The sequence below is a fragment of the Mesoplodon bidens genome (assembly GCF_964165515.1).
Source record: "Mesoplodon bidens genome assembly, chromosome: 6".
Taxonomy (NCBI): Eukaryota; Metazoa; Chordata; class Mammalia; order Artiodactyla; family Ziphiidae; genus Mesoplodon; species Mesoplodon bidens.
The window spans coordinates 93,949,224-93,967,341 of record NC_138162.1 but is presented as its reverse complement, the minus strand read 5'-3'; the positions used below and the strand labels follow the sequence as shown (position 1 = coordinate 93,967,341).

General features: G+C 37.2%; 1 long non-coding RNA gene across 3 annotated transcripts in view; it reads left to right on the top strand.

The window, feature by feature from the left end:
* The window catches only part of LOC308619365, a 40,853-nt gene that overhangs the window by 10,228 nt on the left and 12,507 nt on the right, over window positions 1-18,118 (top strand). For 2 of the 3 annotated variants that reach the window (XR_014016164.1, XR_014016165.1), the window contains exon 1: window positions 7,493-7,634. This is a non-coding gene — a long non-coding RNA (uncharacterized lncRNA). Of the gene's footprint in view, window positions 1-7,492; window positions 7,635-18,118 lie in introns of those variants that run through there. The other variant, XR_014016163.1, reaches the window with a different exon arrangement.

Below are 18,118 nucleotides of genomic sequence, written 5' to 3'. Positions count from 1 at the left end.
TTTAATTACAGAAGAAATACTGGCTGAGGCAATGGTGAGAAGGAATTACCTTTCCTTTTCTTCTGATTTTGCAAAACAGCTGGCAGCAGACACTGGCACATAGAAGGTGTGTAGGAAATGTGGGTCCAATAACTGAATAAATATGTGAATGAAAAAACAACTGTGAAACACTTACACAAGAATATTCTTCTTTCAAAAGAATAATGAAAAATAATTTCATTCAATAAGAGTCATTCTTAGTTACTGATACATGACTCAGTAGTTCCCATTCAATTTAAAATGTTCCATTTTTTTCTGATACTTAGCAAGTCATTAATTGAATGTTGCTCACTTTTAAGGCCAATCTGTGAGACATTATTTATCCTGTCTACTCTAAAGTTCCAGCATCAACGCAGGCGGGGCTTCACCATGTACTGATCATGGGACCTTGGCCTCTCATTGCCTCAGTTTTCTCATTTGTAACATGGGTATAATAATAGGCTTATTTCATAGGCCTATGAGGAGGAAAACCTCATATATATTTGTGTGTGTCTATATATATGTATTTAAACAGTGTCTTAGAATAGTGTCTGGCACATGATAAGCATTACAGAGTATTGACTGCTGCTCCTAGTACTGTTATTATGAGAACTAGCTGTTGAGAATAATCCTTCATATACTGGTTTATTCCACTCAAGATAAAGGAAACTAATAGAATATTAGAAATCAGATTAAACACAGAAAGCCAGTAAAATATACCAAGACAGAAGATGATGAGAGTGTAAAAGCATAGAAGAAAAAAAACGGGTTTTGTTTTTCTTTTTCTTTTTTAAAGAAGGAAAGAGCCTAGAAATAGGACAAAAACTATTCGTTGGCTATACTGACATGGAGATCGCTGGTGACCTTCATAAGTAAAATTTCAGGACAGTGGGCAAAGAGATTACGGTGAGAGAAGTCAGATGGATGTAACTTATAGAGTAAATGGGACGTGAGGAAATGGAAACAATATATGAAGATAACAATTTTGAAAAGTTCAGACATGAATTGGCTAAAGAAGATATGCAGGGATTAGGGGAGGAGGGAGGCTTTCATGTTGGACGTATAGTTTTTAACATTTTAAGTTGGAGTTACTAGTCTAGAATGAGGTTGAATTTTGGCAAGAATCATTCATAAGGAGTAGATGGGCTGTAGAAAATGCAGTGCTGTGAAGTACTTGAGAAGATGAGAGAAAATGAAATGCTATCTGTAGTGCACATGGACTTTTAACTTTAACTCCTGTAGTAAAAGGGAATACAAAGATCAGTGCAAATGCTAATGGATTAATGGATTTGGCAGTGGACTATTATGCATACCATAATGTCCTTTTTCTATTCCAGGATTTCATCCAAAACATCACATTACCTATAGTTGCCATGTTTCCTTAGGCTCCTCTTGGGTTTGATAACTTCTCATATTTTCCTTGGATGACCTTGACAATTTTGAGTAGTTAGTTTTTTGTAGGATACCCACTACTAGAATTTGTTTGATGCATTTTTCATGATAATATTGGGATTATGTGTTTTGGGGAGGAAGACCACAGAGTAGAAGGGTCATTCTGTAAGATCACATCAAGTGTACGATGTATCAATATGCATTATGAATGCTGAGGTTGACCTTGATCACCAGGCTATGGTAGTGTTTTTCAGGTTTCTCCATCGTAAGATTACTGTTTTCCCATTTTCATGCTGTACTTTTTGGAAGGAAGTCAATATGCTCAGCCCACAACTAAGGAATAGGGAGTTATGCTTCAGATGGAGTACTACATAAACTATTTGGAATTCATTTGCACTGGAGATTTATCTATTCTCCTGCATTTATTTATGCATCCAATTATTTATTTATATCAGAAGAACTCATGGATTTTTATTTTATACTTTGGGTTATAATCTAATTCTACTTTAGTTACTTTGTTCCTCAAATTGCTCTAGTCCTGGCCCTTGTGAACTCTTTTCAGTTGGCTCTTGTGCCACTCTGAGGTATCCCCATCCTATATATTTTTTTGGAACTTTCTGACACTATAAGATGGTCTTGTCTATAAATCTTGTATATTTACTGCCCCAGTCCTAGAATCAGCTATTTCTTCAAGGATAACTAGGTCTTTTTAGTGGAGAACGGTATTAGACAGCAGGATCTGGGTGTGGGGTGTGCTAATTGCTGCTCGGATGTCATTGCTTCTAGATCTTCTCAGCTGACAGAGCAAAGAGATAATATGTGTGTACATGACCCATGTATAGGCACATATCTATAAGTATCTCTCTACATAACCATGTGTATTAAGGTAATATGAAGCAATATTAAGCTAAACATGAACGTATATTGATGTTTCCAACTTTAATCTGTTACCACATAGATCATCTTAGCCTCATCTCTTGCTTATCTTTAAATTTCAACTCCAGCAAAATACTTGACTTTTAGAAGTATGAAAATCAAATTGTAGCAACTTTGGGAAGCCACATCATCTAGCAGAATAATTCTTAAAGGGCAAGGTGTTTATCATCAAATTTTAATTTACAATCAGCAGTACTTTTTAACATCAGTAGGCCTCCAGACCTCTGCTTCCAAGAAGATGAAGTAGCCCATTTCTCCCAGGTTCTCCCACTTAAAACTAAAACCCTGAACATAACAACAAACAAACATAGGAAGACGCTGAAAGGTGGAAATGAGAAGGCAGACTTAACTAGGGACTTTGGGACTTGAGGAATAACATGGTGATGAGTCCCCTGTGTTTCCTGTTGCTTCCCATACATCCTGGAGAGGGTATTACAGGAACCCCCAATCAATAACCACCAACAGAACAACAGACAAAAAAGCTTCCGAAAAAAACACAAAACCCTGTTCCCCCTAGCCAAAGTATGAGGAAAGGGGTTGCTAAAGACAGAAGACCATTTGGGCAATAATATACACACTACTCGAGCCAAGTGCCAGTGGAATATACACACTACTCGAGCCAAGTGCCAGTGGAATATTGCACCCATCCCCTATGTCCTGTCGTTTCAGTTGGGCCAAGGTAGGATTTGATCTTCCACACCACCCCAGTCCTGCCCTCCAGAAGAGCCAGCGCTCTGATTCCCCACCAGGGTTGTTTCAGTGTGGTCCAGTGGTGAGCTGAGCCTCCACCCCTTTCCATTAGCAAACAGACTTTAAAAGGTGGTGCTGACAGGCTACTTAACACTGGGCTGCCCTCACACAGTCGTGGGGTCCAATGGTGGGACTTAGCCTCCGTCTCACCCTGACATCAATAAGAATAGGGTGTTACAGGTTGGAGGGAGTAGGCACCCCACTAACCCCCAACATATGGTGTCAGTGAGACCCAGTGGGGTGCTGAATCCCCATAACCATCCTGAGGCAGTAAGACAGAATGAGATGGCACAAGCAAGGCTAGTTGGCAGTTCTCTTCCTCTTACCTTGGTGTCAGTGGGGCAAGCACATAGCTGACCCTCTACCCACACCCGGCATCAACAAGAAGGAATGAAGTGGGAGGAAGGACAGCAAACACTTCACTTCTCCCCTCCCCTGGTGTCAAGAAATCTACTGGGGAGATGAACTTCCACTCCTACTAAAAGGCAACACAATGATACTAATGTTCCCACTTTTGGGGGAAGGTGTCAGAAAGGCCATAGGATAGCTGAACTTCTACTTGATCTGTCTGCAGTGTGGCAATGTAAGTGCCCACTTTTGCTGGGGTATTGTCAGTAGGGCCCAATGGAAATCTGTATGTAACCCCCCAGTCCTCATACTACACCTCAAATAGGATGATTTCCTTCTAAAATGTAATAATAAAATTAAATGGGATGCAGAGTCATATAATAACTCACAATGTTTAGAATACAATGGAAAAATACTCATGACACTAAGAACCAGGAAATCACAGAATAAATGAGAAAAGACAATAAACATACACCAACACTGAGATAAAACATCTATTGAAATGATCAGACAAGGATTTTAAATAAGCTGTCACATAAATGCTTCAATTAGCAATTATGTGTTCCTTGACAGAAATGGGAAAAATAGAAAATGTAAACAAAGAACTAGAAGCTATAACAATAAAAACAAATGAGAACAGTAGAACTGAAAAATACAACAATCAAAAAGCTTTGCTCAAGAGTAGAGTGGAGATTACAAAGCATAGAATCATGAACTTAGAAGAGATCAATACAATCCACCACATGTACAGAGAAAAATAGACTGAGGGATAGAGACGGGAGAAAGAACAGGATCTCAAGAACGTGTAAACAGTAACAAAAGCACTAACATTCATATCATCAAAGTTCCAGAATAAAAACAGAGAGCAAGTAGGACTGACAAAGTATTCAAAGAAATCATGACTAAAAAGTTCCCAATTTTTTAGGACATAAACACAAATTCAAGAATCTGAGCAAACCCAAAGAGGAAAAACGCAAAGATATCCTTGCCAAGACGTGTCATAATTAAACTTCTGAAAAGTAGAGACAAAAAAAATCTCGAACGTGGACAGGCAGAAACGATGCATTACTTATTGAGAAACACCAATTCCAATGACAGCATATTTCTTGTCTAAAACTCTGGAGTCAGAAGCATGGACATAACATTTTTCAAGTGCTAAAAGAAAAGAACGCTCAGCCACAAATTCACACTTTTTATATCCACTTTCTTGTTTGACTTACATTAATGGGCTACTAACTCATCTTTCTATATCCGGGACTGCCATCACCCATCTCCAAAAATCTAGTCACAGTATTTCCAGAGTGATCTTTCTGAAAATGAAACAACTTTTTCTTATAAAAATACCTGATTGTGTTATGAAACTTTTCTTTCTTCTAAGTTACCAGTTAAAATCCTTCAATGGATTCCCATCTTTCTTGGAGTAAAATCTCACATCCAAACTCTCTTTGTCCTTTTGGGCTGCTGTAAGATTATGGTGCAGGTTGGGTGGCTCATAAACAACAGGCATTTTTTTCTCACAGTTCTGGAGGCTGCAAGTGCAAGAATAGGGTGGCAGTATGGTCAGATGAGGGCCCTCTTCTGAGTCACAGACTTCTCATGGTAACCTCACATGGCAGAAGAGCTTCGGGAGCTCTGGGGCGTCTCTTGTATAAGAGCACTAATACCATAATCATTTCCCAAAGGCCCCACCTACTAATACTATAACCTCCGGAAATTAAGATTTCAATGTATAAATTTGGAGGGGAACACAAAGACTACACCATAGCACTTAGTATACATACATGGACCATTCATGGTCTGGCTTCTACCACCCTCTCCATTGTCTTCTTTTCTTACACTCCAGTGAGCATTTCTTTCTTTTTTTTTTTTTTTTTTTTTTTAGCGGTACGCGGGCCTCTCCCTGTTGTGGACTCTCCCGTTGCAGAGCACAGGCTCCTAACGTGCAGGCTCAGCAGCCATGGCTCACGGGCCCAGCCGCTCCGCGGCATGTGGGATCTTCCCGGACAAGGTCACGAACCCGTGTCCCCAGCATCGACAGGCGGACTCTCAACCACTGCGCCACCAGGGAAGCCCCAGTGACATTTCTTATACTGATTATGAATGGAACTCCTTTCTGGACTGATCCTTAACCATTCATTTTCTGGCAAACATGAATTTATCTTCTCTTTTCCTCAAAAATTCACCCTTCCTTCATGTTACATGTCCATTTCCATTGCCTTCTACAGGAAGCCCTACTGATATCCCCCATATACTACTGTCCACAGCATGAATTAAGGTCTTACTGTGTCTTCCTATAGCACTCTGTAATAATTTTTACGGTAACTATGGATTTTCTTATTTGAGTGTCACAATACATTGACTTCTAGGTGGCATGATAATGATTTTAGTAACAGTAACACTGGTGCCTAGTTTAACCCATGGCCTACTTTAGGTGTTCAATAAATGTTTGTTGAATGAGTGAATGAATGAATGTTCAGTTTGAAATCTTAATCATGTTACTTTTCAAAAATCTGTTAAAAAGATACCCACAGTTTTCCAGAAGATTAGGGACTTAGGATCTTCAACTTGATTTAATAGAGGAAATTTTTACTCATACATCATGCTTAAATACCTCAAAGTAAAACCATTAACCCAGGAATTTAAGGTTACCATTTGGACTTGCAAGCCAATAATTAATATCTCCTGCCCCCACTGTATTAGATGGTTTCAATGCTCCACTCATATCTCCCCAGCACTCATCATTCCAGTATATGCTGATAGATTCATGCTACCACCTGCAATTATCCACCTTAGGGCAGGCCAGAAATGTACAGGAGTTAATGTATCTGGGTGTAGCTTTCAACCAAGGACAGAGGGGACTGGAAGATAAGTACTTCAAGTTTCTCACCAATTCTTGGGATAACTCTGAGACATGTTCTATAGAGTTTCACAGAACTCCCCTGAAGTACTGACAGCAGTTTCCTGCAGGAGTAATTGATTCAGTAATGCACCTCTGTTGGCTTCCTTCCATGGCTCCATTCTCAATTCCCACTCCACTTCTGAGTTTTCTGGAAGCACCTCCCAGATGCACAGTTGGCATTCAAATTATTGCCTCAGGTTCTGCTTCTAGGGGAATTCAATTTATAGCCTCCTAACAATCCAGTGCTCCTTACAGAGCCATCACTGGTACAAGTACCAAGGCATGGCACATTATGTATCACCCCTCCTAAATCCTAATATTTTGAAACAGATAGGAAAAAGCACGACCTTGAAGAGAAAAATCGTTTCTATGAGAATAGCCAATGGATAAAGGGAAGGAGAGACAGTGCCATTTGTTTTCCATTAATGATAGTGTGAAATTTATGGGCAGATGGTCTAACAGGTGTGACTATAATTTGAGGGGCCTGCTCCCTTGGTTACAGAAGACTGCTATTGTTATTATTATGGAAGCACAACCTCATGACTTTATTGCTTCACTTGATGTAGCCTTTTCCTTTACCCTTAAATCTTTCTACATCACTGAATTGCAGCCAATAGATTTATTTTCTCCCTATGGCTCCATCACACTAAAAAGACACACATGTGCACACACACACACACACACACACAGAGTTTTGTGTATGCCAGTGCTAGAAAAGACAAGCTCATGGTGCATGTATGCGATGGATATTGTACATTACAGGCCCCTGTGAGATAGTCTTCTGCAGGTTCGTATGTTTATTTTATGAATAATTAACTTTAGTAAAGTTAATTTCCTGGAGATCTTGATGAAGACTGAAGAAAGGAAGTAAATTTTAAAGAAAAAGACTTAGAAACTTGCCCTTTTTGCCCTCTCTTTGTGTCTTAATGAACAAAGGATAACTGGGCCTTTTTTGAAGTCTTTGCTTGAGTTGAAGACACAAAATGCAACCTGTACTCTTATCATAATATGTTCAGTTTATGAGTACACAAACTTATAAACTGTGAATTTCTCTGAAGTTATTATACCATGTAGAAGATGTTTGCTGGGACGTTTACTTAAAACCAAACAATTGAGGTCTATATGTCCAAATAATTTCCTTCTCTCTTGCTGTCTCCATTTCAGTTTCCTGAGTTTCTGGGAAGGCCTGGTTTCCCCAAAGGAACGATTTCTGGTAGAATTCTGGAAGTCTGACCCAAGAAAAATAATCCAGTATAGCCAATGAATTGAGGACAAGAAGGTTTCCAATCAGGTAGGAACATTTAATCTCATACATTACAATCACCTTAAATAAGGTGTGCTGATAGCTGGATATGATATAACTGCTTGGAAAAAGATGCATATCTAACCTACCCCACAAGGAAGCTGTTCTCAATTCCCTTAGAGGTTGTGGTGTTTATCAGAGAGTGCCTTGGGGGAAAATGAATACAATAACAGTATGATGCTTTTTGTTTTTTCATTTTTTAGCTCATTGTTGCCAAGTACACTTGGTGATCTTGGTGCCTGTGGTTTAATCCCAGGAGGTTAGACATGTGGAACAGCACATTAACCCTTTTTAGTATTTTCTCCCAAGACAAATCATTTTTATAGGTTGTCTCCATGGTCTTCTAGTTGCTTATCAAAATTAAGCATCATGTCTTCTAAGTGAGTAATAGCCCCTGTCAGTGTGAGGAAATCAGCTAGGTTCTTATTGGGGCACAAATTCTTGGTCTTGGCACAAAGTGGGTTCACATAGGCAGTTAGAAGGAGAAGAATGGGGCATGCGAAAGGGGAGTTCTGTGTTCTCATTTACCTATGCATGTTGAAACTCCACTAACAGTTTTATTTTTATTAGCAATTTGTGATAAAAACTTAGGGTAAAGGGAATAATGAAGCTGTGCCATTATATGGCAGGACAAAAGATAGTAGTGACATCAAAATCAGGGCCTATCCATCTCATTTGCAGTTATATACTCAGTGTTTAGCCTAGCATTTGACCCCTCATCAGTATTCAATAAGAAGATGCGTGTTGAATGATTTAGGGATGAATTAATGAATGAAAAAAGTTAATATGGTAGAAAATGTGTTTTATCCTTGTATTTTCGTGTGTTGACTTCTGTATTTCAAGACCCAGCACTATAACTGACACATAGAATATAAGCAATAAAATTTGCTGAAAGAATGAATGAGTCCCCACAATTCTAAGAATAATTTTAAGACCAACACAGACCCCATATCTACCATGGTCTATGACAGAAGTATCCAGAGATGAAAGCCTGATCTCAGCTAGTGGTAGAGCTGACAGAATTTATCTAGTTTTAATAATTTACAGCTCATCCCATTACATCTAGGCATAGTACCTACGTGAGCCATACAATTAAATGTTGACTGAAAAAAAATGCACAACCTAAAAGTTGAGAATTATGTTTTATTTGGAGGACATACTGAGGACTTAAATCAGGAGACAACCTCTCAGATAGCTCTGAGGGACTGTTCCGAAGAGGTAAGGGAGGGCACAGGATATTTAGGGGTTCTTGCAAAAAAAAAAAAACCCAGGTAGTTGGAACATCCAAAGATTACTGTTAATTAAAGAAACTAGACATCTTAATTAAATAAATTTAGCACTTTTCTATATATGGTGAGATGCAAGAATCTGGTCTCATGGAAATCATTCCCTTGATATGCACTTTAATTATCTAGGGCCAGTATCCTGTTTTCTCCATCCTGAATCCCCTCAGGGTGCAGCATTGGGGGTGGCTTCAGTGGCTGATGGCTTGATGGCTATAACATCCTTTGTACTGATACCGCAGGCTACATTCTTTGTCCACGTAAATGACTTGAATATGGATAGTAAATCTGTGGATTTGCAAAACGTAATTCTTGGAGCATTTTTAGAAGGACAAAGTTAAGGGCAATTTCAGAATCACTAGCAGCTAAAATTGCTATTTATACTTTTCCACCGGTAGGTAGTAATCTGTTGTTGCTATCTTCAGTATTCCCAAGGGATAACAAAAGCCATTTAATTCTAGAAAGAAATGTAAACTTTAGCACAATGCAACTTCCATAAAACCAAACACACAAACACACACCCAACTCTCGCAGATATGAAGTAATAATCTAAAATAGAATCCTGGAACTAATTGCAAAAAAAGAGCAAATGTACTCATATTGGATTTTATTCTTTTATTAATGTTTCATATATATATATATATAGGTATTTATTAATAAAATTCAGAGTTGCTATATGGAGAAATAGCTTTGTACCAATATTGTCTTTGTATGTGTTTATCAGTAATGTATGAGATTGCCTCCTATGCTCCTTTTCCTTTATTCTCTTGCAGGCAGTAGATGTAGTTATCAGTTGTTTTTAAAATTTCTAGGCAGCCAAAGGACTAGTATCACTTAAATAAAGAAGGCAAATTGTCCTAAAGTAGGAACAATATTCCTTCATTATGGAACATAAAGTCCTCCTATGAAGGGGGAAGAATTTCATAGCTAAAAGCTTTCAACTACAGAAGATGTATGGGTAACTATGTATGTTGTTTCAAAGTGGACTCTCTATAATTAATGTCTAGGGGTTATCTTTGGTATATAATGGATTTTGATTTTTTAAATATTATTAGATAATCTACAAAAGAATATATTTAATTGTATGTAAGTTATGAGAAATAATAAAAACTCCTGCAAACACACCACCAAAACTAAGAACTAGAATCAAAACTGCTGAGTCTTCTCTCTGTTCTCTACCCTGATCCCACCTTCCTGCTTTCACCAAAGAAATCACTCTGATCTTGGCTTTATGTTGAACATCCACATAATTTTTATCTGATTTTGCTTATTATTGAGATTTATAAAATTGATATCATACTTTAGTCTTCTGTGCTTGCTTTTTTTACTCAACATTATGTTTCTAAGGTTCATCCACTTTACTTTAACTAGTGTTCATTCATTTGTACTACTGTATAATATTTTATTGTATAAATACAAGAAAATGTGTTTATTATTCTATTAATGATATTTGGGTTGTTTGGGGCCTATTACGGACAGTACTTCCATGAACATTTATTTTAATGTTTCCTGGTACACATGTGCAAGATTTAACATAAGTAAAAGAGTAGACATACTAAGAGTAGAATTGCTGAGTTGTAGGGAATTCAAATATTCAACTTTAAAAATTCATGTCAAAATGTTTTCCAAAGTTATGGAATCAATTTTCAGCCCTTTTGCTCTATAGCTTCACCAGTTAGAATGGCCATTCTAGTCTTTTGTTCCTTGTATTAGTCTGCTCAGGTTGTCCTAGCAAAATACCTCAGATTCAGTGGCTTAAAAAACAAGAGATTTGGGCTTCCCTGGTGGCACGGTGGTTGAGAGTCTGCCTGCTGATGCGGGGGACATGGGTTCGTGCCCTGGTCCGGGATGATCCCACATGCCGCGGGGATGATCCCACATGCCGCGGAGCGGCTGGGCCCGTAAGCCATGGCCGCTGAGCCTGCGCTCTGCAGCGGGAGAGGCCACAACAGTGAGAGGCCCACGTACCGCAAAAAAAAAAAAAAAAACAAGAGATTTATCTTCTCACAGTTCTGGAGGCTGGAAGTCCAGGCTCAAGATGTTGGCAGTTTGGGGTCCTCCTGAGGCCTCTGTCCTTGACTTGCAGATGACCACTGCTTCCTTGCTATGTCCTCACATGGCCTTTTCTCTGTGTGTATACATCCCTCTTATCTCTTTCTCTTCTTACAAGGACACCAGTCATATCAGTTAGGGCCCCACCATTATGACCTCATTCAACCATAATTATGTTTTTAAAGTCCCTGTCTCCAAACAGCCACATTGGGAGATGGGGCATCAACATACGAATTTTAGGGAACACAATTCAGTCCATAACAATTTTAATTTGTATTTCTCTAATTACTGATAGGCTGAGAATCCTTTCATTTGTTTAACAGTTGCCTATGTTTCCTATTCTGTGAAGTCCAGAGAATATCTTTTGTCCATTTTTCTACTGTTTATCTTTTTCTTACTTATTTGTATTGTTTTTTAAATACAAGCAAATAATCTTTGGTCAGCTATATATGACACAAATAAGTTATTTCATACCTTCTAACATTTTTAATGTTGTCTTGTGATAAATAGCGGCTCTCAATTTTAATGAAATCAAATTTATCTTTTAGCTTAGTGTCTTTTTGTTCTACTTAAAATGTCCTTCCCTAGTTTAATGCTACCCAGATATAGTATATTTTCTTCTGAAAGTTCTAGTGTATCTTTGTTTTATATTCAAGCCATTAATGCACTTACAATCGACTTGTCTGTATTATCCAATTTCTTTGTTTTCTTATGAATAATTAAGTTTTCCAGGACCATTTTGGAATGAATGGATTTTTTAGGTGTGTCTGAGCTGTTCTTGACCATTCACATAAATTTCAGAATTGGCAATCCTGTAAAACCTCTATTAAGTATTTTTATTGTAATTGTATTGACTATATAAATTAAGTTGGGGAAAACTTACACCATTATGATGAGTCTTTTCAATCCATAAACAAGATGTACCTCTCCATTTATTTAAGACTTCTTTAATATCTTTCAATAAGGTTTCATTTTCTCCATAAATGTCTTGCACATTTTTATTTAGATTTATTCCTAGGTAGTTTTTTTTTTCCATTTTAAATAATTTTTAAGCTCTCTCTTTGTTCCTGGATTATAGAAATCCAATAGATTTTTGCATCTTGAGTTTATATCTAGCCATCTTGCTAATATTGTTTTTTAGTAAGAGAGAGGATTTTCTTAGCAAAGAGGAATAAATGTAAAATTAAGTAAAAAGGTTATGGGTCAGCTCTGGTCAATAGAACTTTCCATGATAATGGAAATGTTCTTAGTGCTGTCAAAAACTACAGCCATTAGTCACATGTGTTTTTAAATTTTTAAATGTAAGTTCAATAAAATTAAAATTTCAGTTCCTAAGTCAAACTTGCCCACATTTCAAGTATTTAATAGCCACTTGTGACTAATGGACACTATACTGGACATTGTATCTCTAGACTATTAGACTGTGAAGCCATGGCGTCCCGGGATTTTATCTTTGTCAATGGCATAGTGAGATCTTTTATGTGACAGTTATTCTGTTATTAAAAAGAGAAGTTACTTAACCAAGTCATCCGTAACTTTCTGAAATAATCCAACATAGCTTTCACCATCCATGAATTTCTTGAATCATATTTATGTTTCTAAACTATTTCTTGTATCAGGTGTTCACTTTGTACCAAGTTCATTGTCCTAAAATGGCACATACCAAAGTATCAAGAGGTTCCCTTATTCCTGATAAGCTGTGATTGGATGAAGAAGGCCTTGTTACCCTGCCTGTCTGATTTTTATTATAATCAGATGTTAATCTGTACCAGTCTCCATATTCAAAATTCACCTTCAAAATTATATGTTATTTACATGATGGTTGTCTTTATTTCATTTAGCTAGTATCATGACCTTATAAATGCAGTTTTGGTCATTTTCTACTAAAACCTCATATTTATCTGTGTGGAAAAACATCTCCTACTTGTTTGCCCTCTTATAAACTCTTCCTGTAATTTAATCCTCATGAGCTTTATTTCCCCTAATTGTAATTACTTAATATTTTGTAAAACATTTAAGAGATCACTGGTATGCTCTTTTTTTCACTCATCTATACATTTAAACAGTGTGTTGCAATAAGAAATAGTACTGGTAATCAGAAGACCAGAGTCCTAGTTTTACCCGTAAAAATGAACTATATGTGCATTTAAATAAGTTTTATATAAGGTTATATAAGGTTTATTCTGATTCTAAAATTGTTATGATTATTTAGAAAAGTATGTGTGAAATATGGCATTATTCAAAACCAATAGAGGTTTGAAATCTATTAAAAATCTACAAAGAATTCAACTATTTCACCTTTTTCCCTGATTTGATATTAAACTGTAATCCTTCATCTTTCACTTACAGCATGCTGTAGCTGCTGTTGACACAAAGACAAAATATAATGTCTAAATATTGTGTACTTGTTTTTTAAATGAATACTTTTGTTTAAAATTGTCTTTTACATAGATTCTTGATTCCCTTTTCACAACTTTTCCATTCCCCATGCTACTGCAATCAATCACTCATGATAGAAAATTATTCTCTTTTCTGTTTGCTAAAGCTCTTTTTAAAATACCAAGTTTCAAATGATCATCAATTCAAGAAACTTTGGGAAATGAACCTCATCATTTCCAGAATGAATATTTTGTTTCACTGGCTACCAGGACACCATCCTCTCCTAGATTTCTCCCCTCCTCACTCACCATTCCTTGGCAGTCTCCCTTGGTGATGCCTCCCATCCCTCAACGTCTTTTAGAATGCCCTAAGGCTCATTCCTGGCCCCCTTCACTCTCCATCTACCTTAACTACTCATGAGTTTTAATCTAGTCCCATTACTTGAATGGGAAGATGACTTATGATTCCCCAATTCGTACTTCTAGCCCTAAGCACTCACCTAACCTCCAGACTCCTAATTCCAATTTCCCACTAAATATCTCCAATCTATGCATAATAGACATTTCAAACTTAGCAAATAAAACTAAATATTTTGCTTTGATCCATCCATTGCACTCCCGTTTTTCCTGGCTCCATAACTCATCCAGTTGCTCAGGCCAAAAATGTTAGATTCATCCTTGAACTCTCACTTTCCCACAATTCCTGTGTCCAGTCCATCAGAAATTCTTGCCAGTCTAACTTGAAAATACATCCTGAATCCACCTACCTCTCACCTTACTCTTGCCGTCTTTACTTACTCCAAGCCATCATTGCTTGCCTCATCTAATGCAATAGGCAGCCTCTTCCACAACCTCCTTGCTTCCTCCCCTCTTGCCCCAATCCTTATAGTCTATAACCAATACAATAGCCAGAATAATCACAAAAAAAACATGAATCATATCACATTATTTCCCAAAACCTGTTCCCATCACTTTAGAATAAAAATTAAACTTTTTACCTGTCCCACATGCTTTATTCAGTATTTCTTCTGCCCTACTCTCCAAGCTCGTTTACTACTACTCTTCTCTCACACACACATCCAGATTTTCTTTCTGCAGTGGCTTTCCCAACATCAGGGCCTTTGCACTTGCTATTCCCTAAAACCTGAGATTTAAAAAATCTGTAAGATTCCTCCAAGCAAGATCTTAGAAGGTATTTACATTTCATTTTGTAGAGACATTTGGTAGAAGACATTTTTGCAAAAGATAGATACATTTTACTTTGGCGGCTATTCACACATCTGGCAATTTCCAAGTTGGTTAAATAACAAATGTGAATTGATGAAGCTAAAATAAAAGAACTGTAGTTGGTGAGACCTATGTGTTTTAAACCGTAAACTTTGAGGAATTGTAGACATGCAAACTCCACCATGGTTTCAGTGTTAATGTGTGAGAATTAGCTAAGGTATTTTCCAAATACTCATTACTCTCTAAAGAGCTTCTGAGCAGGAAATCAGAACAGGGCCTGTGGACCTGAATTTTATCTAGTACCACAGTTGATTCTGTTGCAGGTGGTTTTCAGTCAGCCCTTTGAGAGACACCAAGCTGGGGTATTTGCCCAGATATGATTACCAATGGTCATGCAAGTCACCAATGAGATACAATCGAGAATCAACAAATGACTGAAAAGAGTGACAAAAGAAGAAGAGGATCCAGTAAGGATCAGTAGAGACGCTATCCCAAGCACTCTTGGCTAGGAGTTTTACACATCCATTCATATAAATGGATGATAGTTAACAGCCAAATGGCACTGCACATTTTTTTAAGTTGCTGAGTATTAAAGTGTATGGCTAAGCATCATAAGTTTTGTTAAATTATATTTTGGTTGCTATAAAATTAGGTGTACATTGTGTGTCATAGATGTAGGGATACAGATGTGTAAATATATGTCATTGTTTCAGTTCTTCAGCTGATACTTCATAATGTCTTTGCAACTTCTAAATGAAGGGCCTCTTCAAATATTGTTTAGAAAGGAAAGATACCTGTTCATCCCTGTCTACCTCCCTTTCTTCATCCCCTTCCTTGTCCCTTCCCTTTTTTTTTATATCTTTATTGGAGTATAACTGCTTTATAGTGTTGTGATCCCTTCCCTTCTTGAACAAATTAGTCCATTAAGTGAGGTAAAATAACCCTTTGTCAGCATGGGGGAGGTGGGCATTCAAGGGACCAAATGACTTGGCATTGGGTCTCAGAGTCTGAGAAAGGGGAGAGGATGTCTGCATAAGGGAGCCTGGAGTTGACTGCTGAAGTCTGATTCGTGTGAAAGGGCATCCACATGAGGAAGTGGCCTTGGCAACCACTGTGTACAGATTGTCCTAACCCGTGCCAGGTGGAGAAAATGTGTGGATGGGAAAGTGGCAGCTACAAGAATTTACTTAAATACAGGAAGATTGATCAAATAATTAAGGATATTAAGAATATGGTAATCAGTGTTATTTTAATATCTGTGGAGGGAGTTAAAATATGAAAAGGGCAAAAACTAGAATGAAAGGGTGTTGAAAGGGAGTGGAGGATGTTAATGTGAACACATGATTTTCAATATAGAGACATTATAGAAAAAACATAGACTATATGTATGCATATGTTTATGAATGTGTTTGTGAATATGTGTAAATGGTTATGAATATGTGTTTTCATATGTGTGTATGTATATATGTACATAAATCCCCTAGCTCTGCCTATTGAGAGTACCTGGGACCACTGCTTCCCAAGAGCAATGAATACACCTAGTGTCCAGATCTTGGTTTCTAAATACAGCTCTCCAACTGAAGGAACTAAAGGTCTTTGGAGAAATGGCTGATTCTAGAACCGCTACAGGGAAAATATAAGATGACCCTAGAACATATTATTGTTTCAAGAAGTAAGGGATCAGCCATAAAAAGAAGCGAAATTGAGTTATTTGTAGTGAGGTGGATGGACCTAGAGTCTGTCATACAGAGTGAAGTAAGTCAGAAAGAGAAAGACAAATACCGTATGCTAACACATATATATGGAATCTAAAAAAAAAAAAAAATGTCATGAAGAACCTAGGGGTAAGACGGGAATAAAGACACAGACCTACTAGAGAATGGACTTAAGGATATGGGGAGGGGGAAGGATAAGCTGTGACAAAGTGAGAGAGTGGCATGGACATATATACACTAGCAAACGTAAAATCGATAGCTAGTGGGAAGCAGCCGCATAGCACAGGGAGATCAGTTCGGTGCTTTGTGACCTAGAGGGGTGGGATTGGGACGGTGGGAAGGAGAGCGATGCAAGAGGGAAGAGATATGAGGATACATGTATAACTGATTCACTTTGTTATAAAGCAGAAACTAACACACCATTGTAAAACAAGTATACTCCAATAAAGATGTTAAAAAAAAAAGAAGGGAGATATCACAGAATAATTGGGAAACATCAAAGGATATAGAAGCCAAACTGAAGGGGTTTCCACTGGACAAATCTTGAACAATCTCAGCCTCAAAATAAATAATGGCAGAAACGTATTATAGTCAATTGAATAAAATAGGAGTCTATGAGTTCATACTGATTTAAATAATTAAATTGAGTAAATTATGTTTGATGAGGAACAGGATATTTACATAATTACAAAGTGCCTTACCACAAAAATTATTAATAATGAAGGAGAAAAAAATAACTTTACAATGGAGAAGACTGGGTGATACACCTTAATCAAATGAGTCACATGATATTCCAGTAAGGTTACAGGTTAAAAGTTTGCCAAAATTGTTTGATAGGAAGCAGTGAGAAGAACAGAGCTTCACCACTGTGTTATTCCTGCCAACTACACATATCCTGAATAATCATGAGACAAATACAAACAGCTAAATCCTACAAAATAACTGATCCATATTCTTTAAAACTTTCTAGTTCATGAGATTCAAGGGAAGCCTGAGAAAATTTTCCAGATTAAAAAACTAAAGAGACAGGACAACTAGATGCAACATGTGACACTGGGCTGATCCTTTTATTATGAAGGACATGATGGGGATAATTGACAAAACTTGAAAGGGGTCTGAGGATTAGTAGCTCTGGTGTCATGTGTCAGTGTTAATTTCCTTATTTTCATGATTATATTTGGATATGTGTTTGTAGGAAATACTAGAGGATTTGGGGGAGACATTGCATTGTGTTAGCAACTACTCTCAAATGGTTTGGGAAATAAATTATTTTTATTGTCATTTCAATCTTTCTTTAATTTTCGAGATTGTTAAAAGAAGGCAAAAAAAAGAGGAGTAACCCTCCTTTTCCTGGCGACTGCCATAGTTAAAAGCTCAGTTTACAATGGTGGTCAGTTTTTCAGTCTATTTGTGCTAATTTCTGTTACTAACAACATAGCATCTTATTTTCTATTTGAGGTTTTTGGATTTTTCCGAATTATGCTTTTGCTTTTTATTCTATCAAATGTCTATGAATTTGATAAAGTCCTCGGTATTAACACAAAATCAGTAAGATTCATAAAAATAAAAATAAGTTCTTGGAGAAATTTATACATTTCTACCTGCATTCAAATTGGAGTAAGTTGGCAAGAAATTTATTAGGGGAAAATACTATAAGGAGCACTCCCATTCAGAAACTCAAAATGGTTGCACGTGTTTATCTTGTAAGAGGTCTGTGATGAAACAGCAGGATGAAGGCTATATGTCCAAACTTAAATGCAATCTTTTAAATCGCCTTTCGTGTCAGGCCATGTAAGAACTGGGCAATTCAAGAAGTA